We start from the raw sequence: 18,115 nt of genomic DNA, 5'->3' as shown, positions 1-18,115 counted from the left end.
TTTATAAGTTGGGTCAGGTTCCAGGTGCGGGACCGGATTTGACCTTTTGGTTGATTTTGAGTAGTTGAGTAAAGATTCGACCTTTATTATTTGGGTTTGTTTCCTAAGGCATTATTTGATGTTTTTGAGTTGCTTTTGGCTAGTTTCTGACCGTTCGGAAGTTGATTTGCATGGGATGGTGTTTTTAGAGTATTGTTTGTCTTGCTCGGTATTTGTTTTGGCTTATTTGAGGTAAGTATCTTTTCTAAACTTGGGATTGAGGCACTAGTTGCCTGAGTTATTTGTGATAGCTACGTGTTATAGGTGCGCATATGTGTGGGGATTGAGCCCATATGCAAGCACTAGGGTATTTATCCATACTCGGGGGTAGTGCTTAGGCTATGATATGCCTTGAATTGATTGTTAAGCTTTAAGTTGTGATGTTTTTCATATTTGTAACCTTGTTGTGAACTATTCCATCCATATTTGAGGTTACATAGAGGCTAATTCCCTGAATGAACTTGATAATTGCTATTTATGTGATGAAATTGTTGATTGAGCTATGACAACACACTTTGCACATGCCTATACTCTAGCATGTCATTATACCAGTATAAGAGCATGAAATATGATGTTCATTCATCATATATATGTGTTATTTTATATTTGCTTTTGTGTGATATGATTTGGATTGGATGCCTGTGACCACGCCGGGCGGATTATGATATTGAGCATGTGACCACACTGGCAAATTATGGTTTTATGCCTATGACCACGCCAGACAGATTGTGATATTGAGCCTATGACCACGCCGGGCGGATTGTGATATTGAGCATGTGACCACGCCAGGCCGATTGTGTTGTTATGCCTGTGACCACGTCGAGCGGATAGTGATATTGAGCCCGTGACCATGCCAGATGAATTGTGATATTGAGCCTGTGACCACGACGGGCGGATTGTGATCATTGGCACGTGAGTTGTCCATGCAGCACGTGAATTATCCGTGTAGTTGATATTAAGCCTTTGACCAAGTCGGACAGATTATGATATTGAGCCTGTGACAACGCCGGGCTGATAAAGCATTGAATTGGCCGTGCTTGCGTGTGGATATTGATCCATCCCCCTAGGATCGCCCTCTCATGTTTCTGTCTTGATGGTGTACACACAGATTGTGATAAACCGTCGGGTTTTTGGTTGATGTGAGATCTGGGAGAGCTGGTTATTATTATTTGGATTGGGTTGCATACCGCAACAGGACTTATTGGCTTATTGTTATTTGGATCGGGTTGCGTGCCACAACCGGCTTATATTTGGTTAATGTATTTCATGTTTACTTGCAATTTTCCTTGACTGTTTACTTGACTTACTTTCACATCTTCCTTATATGCTGGATTGTTGACGAAGTAGAACATTTTAAAATAAAGAATTATGTGCAGCAAGGTGGTTTTACCATAATAGTTTTTTCTTGATTTAATCATATAGTTGTTCTATACTTGTTGGATTTAAGAACTTGCACATGTGATTGGTGAGTATCATTTATAATTCTTGTTTCTTTTACCTCGGCGAGGTTAGTTACGATACATATTAGGTACATGGGGTCGGTTGTACTCATACTATACTTCTGCACATTGTGTGCAGATCTTGGAGCTGATGTTGCGGTACATGGTGGGAGCTGGCATTGAAGATGTAATCGTTGTCCGGATATGGCTACCATTTGTTCTTGGTAGTCTTAGATTTGAGCTCTATTTATGTATATTCAAACAGATGTTGTATTATTTCATACCGGCTTTGTAAATCTAAGTCTTAGTGGCTCGTGACTTGTACTACCAGTTCTAGGGGAGTTGTATAAAATTTTGTTATTTCACTCTTATCATTATCTTTAAATTGTGTTGACTGTTAGTTGGCTTACCTAGCAGGTTGGGTTAAGTGTCATTACGACTAGTGAATTTTGGGTCGTGATATGATGTCAACAATGTCTACAATGTTGGAACAAACAATGAATGGGAAGATGAGTTCTAGCGTGATGATTCAACTAGCAAAACCTGCAATGAAGGTGATGAGGTTACCTCAGTACGTGAAGTCCAGTATCCTTGACATGTGAGGGGAATAACTCCTGATGACGTGGAGGATGAGCACGTTGCTGAAATAGTTAAAATATTAAGAGAACAACAAAAGTGAATATGGATCAACTCTCAAGGCAAGATCGTGTGATGACGGAGTTGAAGCAGGCATTATCGGTGCTTCCAATAATGCTAATGGAAAGGCTCTGGTTCTTCCCAGCATTCCTGCAAATCAAACGGCTCAAAGAACCGATAACAACACTCCAAGGAATGAGGTCGATTTCGACGAAGCCGGAGGGACCGGTAGTGGATCTGGGAACAACAACTTAAATGACCCTTTCAAAATTGGGCTCATGATATTAATGAGAGAAATGAATGAACGAATAGATTAGAACGTGAAGGAGTTTCATGCTCAGATAAATCGGATCCTAGGCACGCCGCCAATGTTAAAGGGTCCAGATTCAAACAAGTATATGCAGTTTCTATTTAAACCAAGTGCGGCACCGGAGTTGATCCCGAAGAGGTTTAAGATGCCACCCGTTTCATATGATGGGAGTTGCCATATAATGAGAATTAGGATCCACAGGAGCACATAACAACGTATACTACGACAGTAAAGGGAAATTACGTTGCCCAGCATGAGATCGAATCAGTTTTGTTGAAGAAGCTTACGAAGGGTGCCTTAACTTTGTATTCCCTCTTACCTGAGCATTCTATTAATTCTTTCAAAATGCATGCAGATTCGTTCATCAAAGCTCATGCTGGAGAAAGAAATGTCCAGGACAGAAAGGCGGATATATTTAGAATTTCACAAGGAGAATCCAAGTTGTCATGAGAGTTCATGATCCAGTTCCCAAAAGAAAGGATGATGTTACCAACTATTTTGGATGAGTGGAAAGCGAAGGCATTTACAAAGGGTCTCAATCTAGTGAGTTCCGGTGCCTCCCAGAAATTGAAGGAGTACTTGCTTGAGTTTTAGGCAACTACATGGGAAAATGTTCACAATCGCTACGAGTCGAAAAATAAGAATAGAAGATGATCAACTTGGTTCCTCCGCATCCTCCAAAGGATGGGATCGTAATTGGAATCAGGATAAATTCAAAAATGATTTTGATGTAGATCGGAGACCCTCTATAAGTCATTTTCAACCTTACGAGAGGGCTGATGGGCATGGTAATAAAGGATTCTAGTCATCAGATAGGTTCACTTCCGATAGAAGGACGGATCGTGGTCGGAGTAGCAGATCGTTGTAGGAGAAAAAAGTGTCGGGGTCCCGAGATTCAACGTCTCCCAGGTTATTCGATTGCAACTTTAATATCAACCTGGTAGAATTGGTGTCAGCAATGAGGAATATTAAAGAAGCTCGATTCCCGAAACCAATCCAATTGGATCCTAGCCAAAAGGATCCTAATCTATGGTGCGAATTCCATGGGACTCAAGACCATAGGACTGGGGACTGCTGATATCTTCATGAAGAGGTGGCGATGTTGTTGAAGAATGGTCACCTTAGAGAGTTTTTAAGCGACCGCGCCAAGAACAACTATTGTGGAAATCAGGATAATGCAGAGCCATCAAAGCCGACAATAGGGTCACCTTAGATGACAATCAACATGATCTTCGGAGGGGACGAGGTCAATAAGGTGACATTTTCGTCAACAAAGAAGACGAAGATATTGGTTACTCATGGCAAGATGATCCGAGAAGTCTCAGAAGATGACATCCCATTCATAGAGGATGATGCTAGTGGACTTCTTCTACCGCACGATGATGCTTTGCTAATTTCTCTTAATGTTTTAGATTTAAAAATTAAGCGTGTTTTGGTTGACACAGGAAGTTCGGCCAACATAATTCAATGGAGAGTTTTGAAGGACGCAAAGTTAACCGGGAACATCATTCCATCAACAAAACATCTAGCTGGCCTCAACTTAACAAGTTTCACGACTTGAGGGGAAATTTTGCTGCCCACACACGCCGAAGGAGTAACAAAGACTGCTTTGTTCGAAGTGGTAGATGGCGACATGGGTTATAATGTAATCCTTGAAAGAACATGGATACATGAGATGAAGTGCGTGTCCTCAACGTATCATCAACTGTTGAAGTTTTCGACACCATAAGGGATCAAGTAGATCAGAGGAGATCAACCGGTGACAAGGGAGATGAACGCAGTAACTGTTTCAAGCAACAAGAGCAATGCATCAAATAAATAGCAATTATAGGAATCGGTTCCCTCTTCCATCTCAATAAAAGATGAGAAAGATGAGGGGTCATCAAAATTATATCAGGTACCGGGGTCTTTTCAGGTACCGAAAGAGACGGATGCGACTAAGTCAATGGCAGAAGAGCTCGTACAAGTGGCCTCGTTCGAGAAATGTTTGGAAAGGAAATTCCACTTGGGAACGGGATTGAGTCCTGAACTCAGGTTAAAAAGAATGGATTTTCTTAAATCTAATGTCGATTGTTTTGCATGGTCACATCCAGATATGACAGATATTTCATAGGACGTGTGATGACGTCCACAACACACCTCTATAAGAGATATGATACGGTCGTATGCAATAATAATTACCCAACTAAGAGTCGAGGTCGAATCCACTGGGAGTTATAAGGGGTGTTAGGAGTATATATTTGAAGCAAGCAAATAGGTTATCTAAGATTGCACTTCCACAACAAGGTTTTGTTTTTTACTTATACTGTTACTCTAATGAATGCAAGCTAAAGTAAATAGGTTATAGATAAATATTTTTGAGGTTTTTCATGCACATATAGTTCTAATATGACATTTGAGATTCAAGAATTGACTTTACTCATAAAGGACTCTTGCTCTATCATGTAGGCCATGGTAGACTCCGAAATCTTTCTCCTCTACTTTCCATTTGCCAAGCTCAATTAAGAAATTTAGCACTCATTCCACAGATTTATGAAAGGTTCACTCATCTCTCTCAAGAGAATGTCACAAGTACGACTTCAAGTATCATAGGCTTGCCCCTCATATTGATCGCCACTAATGTAAGCTCACTCGATTTGAAATCAAGTAGGACTTCTTTCGGGATGTAATGAAGGCTTTTGGGTTAGGTAGGATACCGTATGGATAAGTGGTTACACATTTCCTTAAGCACTCCATCTTTGATTTCTCGGCTCACACTTTGCCAATTCTTAGAGGCACTTTCTTTTTATTCGGGACTAGAGAGACTTAGCATCACTCTTTCTTGATCATTTCATTCTTTTCTCCCTTTTTGATTTCTCCATGTTTGGGATCATTACCTCTTTTTGAATCCATTCAACCCTTCAACTTATTCACTTTTTGCAGTTTTCTTTTTGTTCTTTTCTTTTCTTGCCTTCTCTTCTCATAGAGATCATTTCTTTTCTCTTTTTGTGCCTTGATTCCTTTTTCAAGTTCCTCATCTCTCCCCCAAACTTACCTTTTAAGCCATTTATTTCACAAGAGTTTTAAGGAAAGCTCGGGTGCCAAGAGAGGATCACGACAAAATGAGTAAAGGCTTGTAACATGGTTATCAAATAAGAAATGCTAGAAGCTCAAAGGGGGTTGACTATGGATAATGACATTGGTTGGCAATAGAAAACTCAAACGGGCCAAGGAGATCCTACAATCACTTCTCAAACCAGGCAAAACTTAGGATTTCGCCTTGAAACACATTCGAGGCAAGTTCTAGACCCTTCGCACGGATACTTGGAGTAGCAACAATTTATCTCACCCCTCACGTAACCAGATTGTAAAAGAGGACAGAGTCGAGGGCCCACAACGACCAAATTCAAGTTTAAAGATCACTATGATCCAATTAAACTACTTGATGATTGCCAAAGTCAGCACAAGATCACTAACTAGAGCTATTTCTTTCAAAACCTTGTTTCTAACCATAAGCATGTAGTTAAGTGTGTTGGTGCCAATTGAAGCATGGTTGACTCTATGAGACTTAATTAGGTCTTTTTATTCATTACTATTACTATTATCACCTAAACACAAAAATAGACTCATTCTCTTAAGAAGGTTTTCACGCCATCCATCGTTGGGACAAGTCACCCAGTTCACACAAAAATTACCTTTGGAAAGAATTGTGGCATTAATAAAACCAAAGGCTTATTATCTTCTAAAACATAAAAAGAAGCTACTAAACAAAACAAGAGCTAATTAGCAAAAACAAAGACAAAGAAGCTAATGAACAAAACTACTAAGGATAGAATGAATATAAATAGTAAGAGAGAGAAGATATATACATACAAATAGTAAAAGAGAGAACATCATCAAGAAAACTCCCTATGGCTCGTTGGACATCTCTGTGTCCCCAGCAATGTCATCGCCCTCAAGCTCATCCAACTGAATGTCATCATCTTTAACTCTAGGTGTGGCTGGGTTGGTGAACATCTGATGCACTGCCTTGGCAGTGTCGACAGCAAGGTAGGGCTCTTCAGACTGGCCAGCTAGTGCCACCGGTGCAGATGGTGTTGTAGGATTTGGGACTGAATGGTGTGGGTCAATTAGCATGTCAAAGGGGAGATCTCTGGCTGTAGCATGCCTGGTCACCTGTCTCCGGAGCTTGTCCACTGACTTCTTACTGGCCTGGGACTTTCTCATCTTCTTGACTTCCTCTACCAACTCTTCAATCACCGACCCATGCTGTACCAATATGTCCATAATAGTCTTTTGGTTCTCCAGAATTTTCTTCAATGTCTCTTCAAGGTAAGAAGGAACCTGTGATGCCTATGAGGTTGACTGCACTACAATAGTACTAGACAAGTCAGACAGCTTTACAGTGGCTATCTACATCCAGTTGTTGAGACTTGCCAATGTATGGGAGACTCATAGTGCAGATAGTGGATGAGGAGGCACTGGCTTCAAAGCCGAGGTGGGAGCTGTAGTAGGAGTTGCAGTAGGGGATGTGAAGGAGGGCGGAGGCAAAGCTGCGACACTGGAGAAAGGCTCGGCAGAAGTGGATGGAACATCAACTGTCGTAGCAGCTACCATAGCTAGCTGATAAGTCTGGCCCGTGGTGGTAGGAGGCTGAACTTTCTTCTTTGGATTGTTCGCATCTATTAGTGAATACCAAGTAAAAGGCTTCTTTGGCTTCACCTTTGTGTCATAATCCCTCCGCTCTACCCTTGCATCTGTGAGATACTCTGTAATAGTGTTGGGATACGGGTAGGATGAGTCATCTTGCCGAGAAATCACTGAGATGTTCGCCGACATCATGGCATCCACATTGATAAGGTACCCGACCATAATAGAAGCAACTAGAACAGCCCGAGGAATCTGGAGGTAAGTCTCATTCTGGCTCGGGTCCAGTCTGTTGTAGACAAAAGTTTGCCACCCCTTCGCCTCGAAACTCAGAGTGCTCCGGTGGATAGGAACCCCAACGGCAATCCATGGTGGTGGTGGCCCCGGTGCTGCTAGAATCTCCGCTAATCAAGGTCGGGATGCGTCTCCCAGTGCATACTTCTCTAAATATTACTTCGGCTCAACATCTTCGAAGCCCAAGTATATGTTGAGTGTATGCTGATCAAATCTCTCTTTGAGGTTACACACTTTGGTTACCTTTGTCCCCTTTTTGATATGCGCCACATTGGCATAAAATTCACGGACAAGGTACTATTTAGTATCCACTACACTCTGGGTGAACCTCATCCACCCCTTGCGTTCCCTGAACTGTCTCAACATGGCTGGATTGTACTTCTCTAAATCTTTCAATAAAAACTGCCGCTCAAGGGTTAGCGACCTCGTTGGCTCCCATGTACGAAAGATGGTGAAGGCAGCAAAGCTAACAAATCGGTCCTCCCAAACCTCTTTCTTCTTCGACCTTTCAAGGCTGGTAGTTGTAGCATCTCCTCCTCTGCCATCATTGCGGATATCCTGAACGAGTGTATCCTGTGCCTCAGGGACAAGTGTAGCCGATGGCTTAGAAGCCTGACTAGCACTTTTTGATTCCTCAAAAGTGCTATGAGATGAGGACGGCTCGTCTTTGAGTTGGTATCTCCCTTGCGGCCTAGACTGTACGACCGACTGCTCCTGAACAGAGGCTGAGTTGCCCTCTGATGCTTCCCTAGACGGGACATATGAGCTCATCTAGGAGAGATCTACACCTCTCCCTCTGTTGGTTGTAGCTTTCTTTGCAATTGTCTTTTGTTGGACAAGAAGCAAGGCACTTTTTCATCGACCCTAAGAAGGTTCACCTCTCCCTTTAGATGTGTCGCCTTGTACCCTAGATCGAACCATTGTCTGTATCAAGAAAAGGCGATTGTTAGTTGCAATTCAATGTTCAAACATACCCAAGAGACATGCAAGTAAGATATAAGCAAGTAGACACAGTGAGGGTACACAATCAAAGCATGCTTACAGGAAACCAGATCTGCGGTCCGCACAATTTACTTGCGGCCGCAGATGATGACTTGTTGACCTCATAATTTTGTTTTGCGGCCGCAAAAGTCGAGTGCGGTCCGTACAACTTCACTTGCTGCCGCACCTCTGAGACCCAACAAAAGCCAACTCTCTGATGATAGAGAAATAGCTGATGTGCGGCCGCAACACGATTTCTGCGGTCCGTTCAATTAAACTTGCGGCCGCATATTGTAGTCCCAAAGTAGGGACTCTCTGATGACAGTAAAAGTGCATTTCTGCGGCCGCAATGGGAATTCTGTGGTCCGCACATTTTACCTTGCGGCCGCAGATCCCTTATTCACTAATGCGGCCCTAAAGTCAATTTCTACGGACCGCACAAATTCAGGCGCGGCCGCATAATTCAAAAATTATGAACCGTTCAGTTATTTTATTCTAGGTTTTTCAATTTCATGCACAATTTGACATGGAATTATCATAAAAGCATGAAAATATGTTAACCCATTTCCCCTAGAGTATGTATTAGTTAACCCATGACAGATTTACCCCCACATGGATACACAATTGAATGGTAATGAGAATTGGCCTAAAAATAACTAAAAATCTACAAATTAAAAGAAAACGATTAACAAGAAATTGAAGCATACCAGATGAATGCATGTAATGAGTGACTGATCAAAGATGTTATGTGTGTGGATAGGTGAAATCACAAAGAAATTTCAAGAGGGCACTATTTCTATTCTCAAAGAGTGAAAAACGTAACAAATGCCCATGTTCCTCTATTTATACTAGTTTGTTGGATTAGGGAAGGAAGAGCGAGTGTGGCCACACAATTTCATGTGCGGTCCGCACCCTATTACCGGGGGGTCTCAACTTGGCTGTCCATCTGTGGTCCGCACAATTTTGTGTGCGGCCGCAGTTTTTATGTTGCGGCCGCAGATTTCCTTTTGCAGTCGCACATCGACCTTTTTTCTGACAGACTAAACTTTAGAGAGTTGACATTTTCAACCTTTCATTTGTGCGGTTCACAAGATAATTGTGCGGCCACATTGCACTTTTGCTGCAACAACAGTAAATGTGCGGTCCGCACAAATCAACTGTGGTCCGCATTTCTTGTAACACTTAGCCAAATTTCTGTCCACAATTCTTGTAAATCACACTCAGCCCCGTAGTATATTTTGAATCAAGTAAGCACAAAAATAACACCTAACTACAAAAGAAAAAAAAAGGAAAAGAAACATGGGTTGCCTCCCAAGAAGCGCCTGATTTAACGTCGCGGCACGATGCATAATACCATCAATTGAAATGAATGACCGCCACGACGTGGCTATATCCAACTTTTCCCAAGTAGTGCTTCACCTGGTGACCATTGACTCAGAATACTTCATTATTTTTGTTCTTCAAGTCCAATGCACCAAAAGGTGTCAAACCCCCAATTTTAAAAGGACCACTCCATTTAGACTTTAGCTTCCCGGGAAACATCCTCAACCTTGAGTTAAACAACAATACAAGATCGCCCACCTTGAACTCTTACTTCCAAATGTATTTGTCATGATGATATTTCTTCATTTCTTTGTACAAAGACGAACTTGCATAAGCATGGTACTGGAACTCATCCAATTCATTCAAATGTGTAACCCTCAAGTTAGCGGCTGCATCCCAATCAAGATTCAACTTCTTTAGAGCCCACATGGCTTTGTGCTCTAGTTCCACCGGAAGATGACAAGCTTTTCCAAATACCAACCGGTATGGCGACATTCCGATAGGTGTTTTGTAAGCTGTCTGATAAGCCCATAATGCATCATCAAGCTTCTTGGACAAATCCGTCCGATTAGCATTTACTGTTTTGGACAAGACACTCTTTATTTCCAGATTGGAGACTTCCACTTGCCCACTAGCTTGTGGGTGATAAGGAGTCGTGACTGTGTGAGTAATACCATACTTGCTAAGCAAAGTGTCGGAAGTCTTGTTGCAAAAATGTGATCCCTCGTCGCTTATAATAGCACGTGGAGTACCAAACCTTGTGAAAATATTATTCTTCAAAAAAGCTACCATACTTCTCGCCTCGTTGTTGGGTAAAGCAACGGCCTCAACCCAATTGGACACATAATTAACCGCGACCAAGATGCAGGTGTTTCCACAAGAACTCACAAAAGGACCCATGAAGTCGATACCCCACATATCCAAAGTATCAATCTCTAAGATGGTTGTGAGAGGAATTTCATTCTTTGAGATTCCACTGGCCCGTTGACATTCATCACATCTTTTCACTAGCTCACTTGCATCCTTGTAAAGAGCGGGACAATAAAAACCACATCTAAGCACTTTGGACGTCGTTCTTGCTCCACCATGATGACCACCATATAACGAAGAATGATGAGCCCCAAGAATTTCACCTTACTCTACTTCTGGTACACATCTTCTAATCATCCCATCCGTACAAATCCGGAAAAGGTATGGTTCATCCCAATAATAATCTTGACAATCCCATTTGAGCTTCTTCATTTGGTTTGAAGAGAACTCATCCGGAATGATTCCACACATAAGGAAGCTTGCTAGATCCGCGAACCATGGCACCTCTTTCATTGAAATAGCCAAGTTGCTCACCGGGGAAGGATTCATTGATTTCAAAGCCATCATGCGGCCTGCCCTCCTCCTCCAAACGAGACAAGTGGTCTGCCACTTGGTTTTTACTCCCTTTTCTATCTTGGATGTAAATATCAAACTATTACAACAAAATTACCCATCTCATCAACCAATCTTTGGAGTCCTTCTTGCTCATAAGATAACGAACCATCGCCTGATCCGTGTGGACAATGACTTTTGCACTGATCAAGTACTGGCGGAACTTCTCAATTGCATACACAATTGCAAGAAGCTCTTTCTCCGTAACGATATAGTTGACTTTGGCAATATTTATGGTTTTACTAGAATAGTAGACCGGATGAAAAATTTTGCTGATGCGTTACCCCCAAAACAGCCCAACTGCTACGTCACTTGCATCACACATGAGTTCAAAAGAGACACTCTAATTTGGAGCGGTGATGATCGGAGTAGTTGTCAACTTGAACTTTAACAATTCAAAATCTCTCATGCTATCATCGTTGAAGGTGAACTTAGCATCCTTCTCAAGAAGCTTGCACAATGGGTTCACCACCGTAGAGAAATCATTGATGAAACGTCGGTAAAACCCTGCGTGGCCTTCACCGAAGTTGAAGGTGAAAGTTTAGAAATCACCTCAATCTTTGCTTTGTCCACTTCAATTCCGTTCTTTGAGATTTTGTGACCAAGGACAATTCCCTCCTCGACCATGAAAAGGCATTTCTCCCAATTAAGCACCAAATTTGTTTCTTCACATCTAGCCAACACTTTATCCAAATTTGCAAGACAATCATCAAAAGAATCTCCAACCACCGAGAAGTCATCCATGAAAACTTCAAGGTAGTACTCCACCATAACATGAAAATAGCCATCATACACCTTTGAAAAGTCGTCGGTGTATTGCACAAACCAAATGGCATCCGCTTGAAGGCGAAAGTACCATAGGGACATGTAAATGTTGTTTTCTCTTGATATTCCAGAGCAATAATAATTTGGTTGTAGCCCGAATACCCATCAAGAAAGCAATATAAAGCACATCCGGCCAATCTATCAAGCATTTGATCTAAGAAAGGAAGTGGAAAGTGATCCTTCATTGTGACTTTGTTGAGCTTGCGATAGTCCATACACACCCTCCATCCGGTCACCGTTCTTGTAGGAATCAACTTATTCTTGTCATTGGTGACCACCGTCATGCCCCCCTTCTTTGGGACACATTGAACTGGAGAAGTCCGCGAACTATCGGAGATGGGGTAGACAACTCTAACATCCAACCACTTGATAACCTCCTTCTTGATAGCTTCTTGCATAGCCTCATTGAGTCTCCTCTAATGTTCAATATATGGTTTGGCGCCATCATCCAACTTGATCTTATGCATGCAAAAAGAGGGGCTTATCCCCCGAATATTCGCCAATGTCCACCCAATAGCCTTCTTCCTCTTTTGTAGCACCACCAATATGGAATCTACCTGCACATTAGTCAAACAAAAGGAAATAATAAACGGTAAAGTATAACAAGGGCCAAGAAATTCATACCAAAGATGTGGAGGCAATGGCTTCAACTCCAAGGTAGTAGGCTCTTCAATGGAAGGCTTTGTAGGAGGAGTTGTCCTAAATTCAAGATCCCAAGATACTTTCCGGGGTGCATAATTGTACGACCCCATTCCTTACAAAGAGTTCACACATTCCATGAAGCCATCCATCTTGTCATCGTCAAAGTTGAGCAAGACGGCCTCCAACATATCACTATCATTGATTGTAGCACTTGTTTCATCAACAATAACAAAGGTCATCAAGTCCAAAAAAGAACACACATCATTGCTATTTGGTTGCCGCATGGACTTGCACACATGGAATACCACTTTTTCATCACAAACCCAGAATGTAAGTTCTCTAGCTTCAACATCACAAAGAGCCTTCCCCGTAGAAAGGAAAGGTCTCCCAAGAATAATCGGCACTTCATAATCAACCTCATAATCTAGAATGACAAAATCCGCCAGAAGAATGAATTTATCAACACGAACCAAGACATCTTCAATCACTCCCAAAGGCCTCTTCATAGTACGATCATTCATTTGCAATCTCATAGAGGTGGGTCTTGGTTGCCAAATTCCCGAAGTCTTGAAAACCGAATAAGGTATCAAATTGATACTTGCCCCAAGATCACAAAGAGCTTTAGCAAACTCGGCACTTCCAATTGTATAAGGAATCGTGAAAGCACCAGGATCTTCCAACTTGGGATCCATTGAATACACAATTGCACTCACTTGATGAGTGACTTTGATAGTTTTAAAATTCATTGACCGCTTCTTTGTCACGAGATCCCTCATAAACTTGGCATAACCGGGCATTTGTTTCAATGCTTCAACTAATGGCACATTGATTGAGAGACTCTTCATCATTTGAATGAACTTCTTGAATTGATTCTCACCATTTTTCTTGATAAGTCTTTGAGCGTATGGAGGTGGAGTCTTAGGCAATGGTGCCTTAGTCTTTTGCATTACCGACTCCGGTATGTCAACAATGTGATCCCTAGACGGGTTCACCTCCTCTTGAGTCTCCTCTACACTATCATCAATATCAATACAGACTTCATCATTAGGTTGTACCTCATTGTTTGGGATTTCTTCTTCTTGCACCACTTGCTCATCATCCACAAGTTGCCTTGACTTGAGGTGGGTGCATTCCCATTTCTTCCACTTCTTGTAGTAATGGCCATGGCATGCCCCGTGTTTTCCCACCCTTGTTTACTACCGTGCCACTTGGTAGTGCCCCCTTAGGACGAGAATTTAGAGCTTGAGAGATTTGCCCCATTTGCACTTCTAAGTTGTGGATTGATGTGTTGTGTGAGGCAAGTTGGGCATCCGAATCAGCATTCTTTTCCATAATTTGCTTGAACATATTTTCAATACACCCCATCTCGTTGTTTGAAGAACTTGAACCATGTGAAGGATAAGGAGGCTGGTTGCTCGATTGTTGATACATCGGGGGCCTTTGAAATCCGAACTCCGGTTGCCTTGATTGTTGTTCCATCCGCCTTGATTGTTACCCCCCCCCAATTTCCTTGATTATTTCCACTCCAATTTCCTTGATTATTGTTGTTATGACAATTCCCTTGATTGTTGTTTCCGCTCCAATTGCCTTGATTGTTAGAATTCCAATTGCTTTGATTGTTTTGAGGTCGCCATTGTTGTTTGCTTGGTCATTGGAAGTTGTTTCTTTTCCCTTGAAAGTTGTTCACATATTGCACTTCCTCCTCCTGTTCATTGTAGGAATCATCTTGCTCAAAACCACTATCTTCTTGAACATAGTTCTCCACTCTATTTTACACTTGTGAACCTTTGATTTTCCTCTTGTTTACCATCATGTTCACTCCCTCCATGGCATTGACTTGCTTGGGATTTTGCACTTTATTTAGTTGGGCCTTTGCTAGTTGCGTCTGTGAAGGTGGATCGTGTTTGGGTCACCTTGTGGAACATTGGCTCGGGATTGCCAAGCCGATGATGTTTCCACCATCTCATCCAAAATCTCACATGCCTCTGCATAAGGCGTAGTCATGAATTTCCCACAGGCAAATTGATTCACTACACATTGGTTGGTTGTGTTAATCCCACGATAGAAAGTTTGTTGAATCATGTTCTCCGTCATATTGTTGTTGGGATATTCCTTAACCATTGTTCTATAATGTTTCCATATCTCGTGTGGTGGTTCATTAGGCTCTTTCTTGAATGCCAAAATCTCATCTCGAAGTGTAGCCATGTGCCCCGGAGAGAAAAACATAGAAATAAACTTTTCTGCCAACTCATACCAAGTGTGAATGGAATGGTTCAGTAATCGTTCCAACCAATCTAAAGCTTTCCCCCGTAGAGAGAACGGAAAAAGCCTTAGCCTCAATACATCCTTAGAGACATTTGTTTGTTTTCTCCCCCAACAAGTATTCATAAACCCCTTCAAATGTTTGTACGCATTTTGAGTTGGAGCACCGGTAAAGAAACCCCGTTGCTCAAGTAAAGTGAGCATCACATTGGTGATTTGAAAAGTTGCCCCCACTAATACGGGGAGGGACTATTGCACTTGCATATCCTTCATTGGGTAATATCCGGTGTGGAGCTGCTCGTGGTGGAGGTGGGGGTAGAGCGGGGACATTGCCATGAGGCACTCGACCTCTTCTATTAGCTTGAGGAACCTCATCAACTTGCTCATCCTCGACGTCCACATTACCCAAAGACAAATTTCCGAGCTCATTGTTTGCCATGGTTGTACCTACGATTTCTCACACAAGTTAGTAACATAGAAGGAAAAGAAGATATTATAAAAACACACCCAAATATATAGCTAACACCGTTTTAAATCCCCGATAACGGTGCCAAAAATTGATAACGTCCACAACACACCTCTATAGGAGTTATAATACGTTCGTATGCAATAGTAATTACCCAACTATGAGTCGGGGTCGAATCCACTGGAGTTATGAGGGGTGTTAGGAGTATATATTTGAAGTAAGCAAATGGGTTATCTAAGATTGCAATTCCACAACAAGGTTTTGTTTTCTACTTCTACTATTACTCTAATGAATGCAAGCTAAAGAAAATAAATTATAGATAAATGTTTTTGAGGTTTTTCTGATTGGATTAAAGGCCTAGGGCTGTGACCATAACCTAGGTGTTTGCCTAATAGGATAAAGACATTTATACTTGTTTTATTTATTGGGGTGTATTATACCTCTCAACTCTACTTTACCCACTCAATACCTCTCAGTCAGAGAGTGATTTTGCCCAATTTGGCTTTCTCAAGTCCAAATGGGTATCAAACAAAATAGTTAATATGAGCTCAAGTCTAGTTCTTACTATCTCTAGTTTGAACCCTTTAATTAGGCTAATCAATCTCTCAATTAACCTAATTCCTTGTTAGCCAAGTTATCCTAGACTAGGTCTCTCTTTATCAAGTAAAGACTAAGTCAAATAGGCATAAATCAATGTTTGCAACCATTAATTCTAAAATTGAAGCATAAACTAAGCTAAATAATCAACATCCAATCATAAAGAAGCATAAAAATAATCACCCATAAGGTTTACACACTAGGGTTGGGTTACAACCCTAGTAAAAATCTAGTTACTCATAATGGGATTTGAAGAAAATAAAGAAGAAAAGCTAATAATACTCATAATGGAAGATTAAAATGATTAAATCTAATGTTAAAATACTCAAATAAGCTAAAACTTCCTAAAATAGCTAAAAGAAATGGCCACAACAGCTTTGTATGTTCAAACTTAACCTAATTTTGTGAAACTCGTCTATTTATACAGGGCCAAAAATCGCGGACAAAAATGCCTCTCGAGAGGTTCTGCGGCTGCACAATTCTATGTGCGGTCCATAGATTTCTTCTATTGCCAAGAAGGTGAGTTCTGCGGCGGCGAGGCAATCTTCTGCGGCTGCACAATATTTTTGCGGTCCACACTTCACAAAGGCTCCTGGACTTGGTCGTTTTGCATAGTCTCTAATCTTTGACTCTTAAGCCCAGTTCTGCGGCCGCACAATTCATGTGCGGTCTGCACATTGCTGCAAGTTCTGTTAGATTTTTCTTCTCGGTTTGCAACCGCAGATGGAATTCTGGGTTTTGCAATTTCTTCTGCGGTCCACAATATCTTCTGCGGCCGTAGAATTACTTCTACGGACCGCATATTTGTGCTTCAGTACCCTTTATTGCCTTGTACCTCGAAACACTCCTTTTTGAGTCAGATTCATCTTGATGGACCAAACTTCCAGCATTCCTCCAATTTACACAATTTTTATTAGTTTTGGGAACACAATTCAATATTTTTGGACTAAAACATAAGCTAAAAGGTGCTAATAAGCAGTCAAAATCCCCACTTACCAAGGTGGCGGTCTACAAACTAAGTTTGGATCTTAACTTCCCTCCCGCAAGGCAGAAGAAACGACCGATATCCGAGGCCAGGAACATATTTTTTTAGGGAAGAGGTAACCCAGTTACTTAACATAGGTTCAATTCGGGAGGTAAATTTCTCCGATTGGCTAGCTAACGTAGTGGTAGTACCTAAAAAGAATAATAAATTTAGAATGTGTGTAGATTATAAAGATTTAAATAACGCGTTCCCTAAAGACTTTTTTCCGTTGCCAAATATTGATCAAATGATTGATGTTATAACTGGGCATGAGTTAATAAGTTTTCTTGATGCTTACTCCGGGTATAATCAAATTAGTATAGACCTGAAGGATCAAGAGAAGACTTCTTTCGTCACAAATTTTGACATGTATTGCTATAAAGTGATGCCTTTTGGGCTTAAAAATGCCGGAGCCACTTATTAGAGGCTTGTTAATAAGATATTTGAAAAACAGATAGGTAAGTCAATGGAAGTTTATATTGAAGACATGTTAGTTAAGTCTTTAATACAGGAGATCATCCGAAACATCTCCAAGAGACGTTTGACATTTTGAGAAAGTACAACATGAAGCTCATTATAGAGAAATGTGGCTTCAGAGTAGGTTCCGACATGTTCTTGGGATTTCTGTTATCTCAAAGGGGGATCGAAGTAAATCCCAATAAAATCATAGCCATCGAGGATATCCTGGACCAGTTGACAAGCGTGAAGGAAGTACATAGGTTGACTGGTAGATTGGCAGATCTAAGCAGATGAATCTCAAGATCTTCAAAAAAGTGCCATCACTTATTTTCACTTTTTAAAATGAAGAACGATTTTGTATGCACTCTGAAATGCCAACAGGCACTGAAGGACCTAAAAGGGTACTTGTCTAGCCCTTCGTTGTTGTCAAAGCCAGGAAAAGGTAACTAACTGTTGATTTATCTGGCGGTCTCGAAAGTAGCGGTAACTGCCATTTTTGTCCGGGAGGAAGAAGGTACATAATATTCCATCTACTATGTTCGTAAGATATTGTCGGGAGTTGAGACACGATATCCGCACCTTGAAAAGCTGGCCTTAGCTCTCGTAGTTGCCTCTCGAAAACTTAGGCCTTATTTTCAATATCATCCAATAGTGTTGTGACAACCTTTCCCTTAAGGATTGTCCGTCATAAGCCTGAGTTGTCGGGCCATTCGGCTAAATGGGCAGTCGAAGTTAGCGAATTCGACATTGAATACAAGTACAGGGCTGTA

Source organism: Nicotiana tomentosiformis, chromosome 11 (assembly GCF_000390325.3).
Source record: "Nicotiana tomentosiformis chromosome 11, ASM39032v3, whole genome shotgun sequence".
NCBI classification, from domain to species: domain Eukaryota; kingdom Viridiplantae; phylum Streptophyta; class Magnoliopsida; order Solanales; family Solanaceae; genus Nicotiana; species Nicotiana tomentosiformis.
This window is presented reverse-complemented; position numbering follows the sequence as displayed.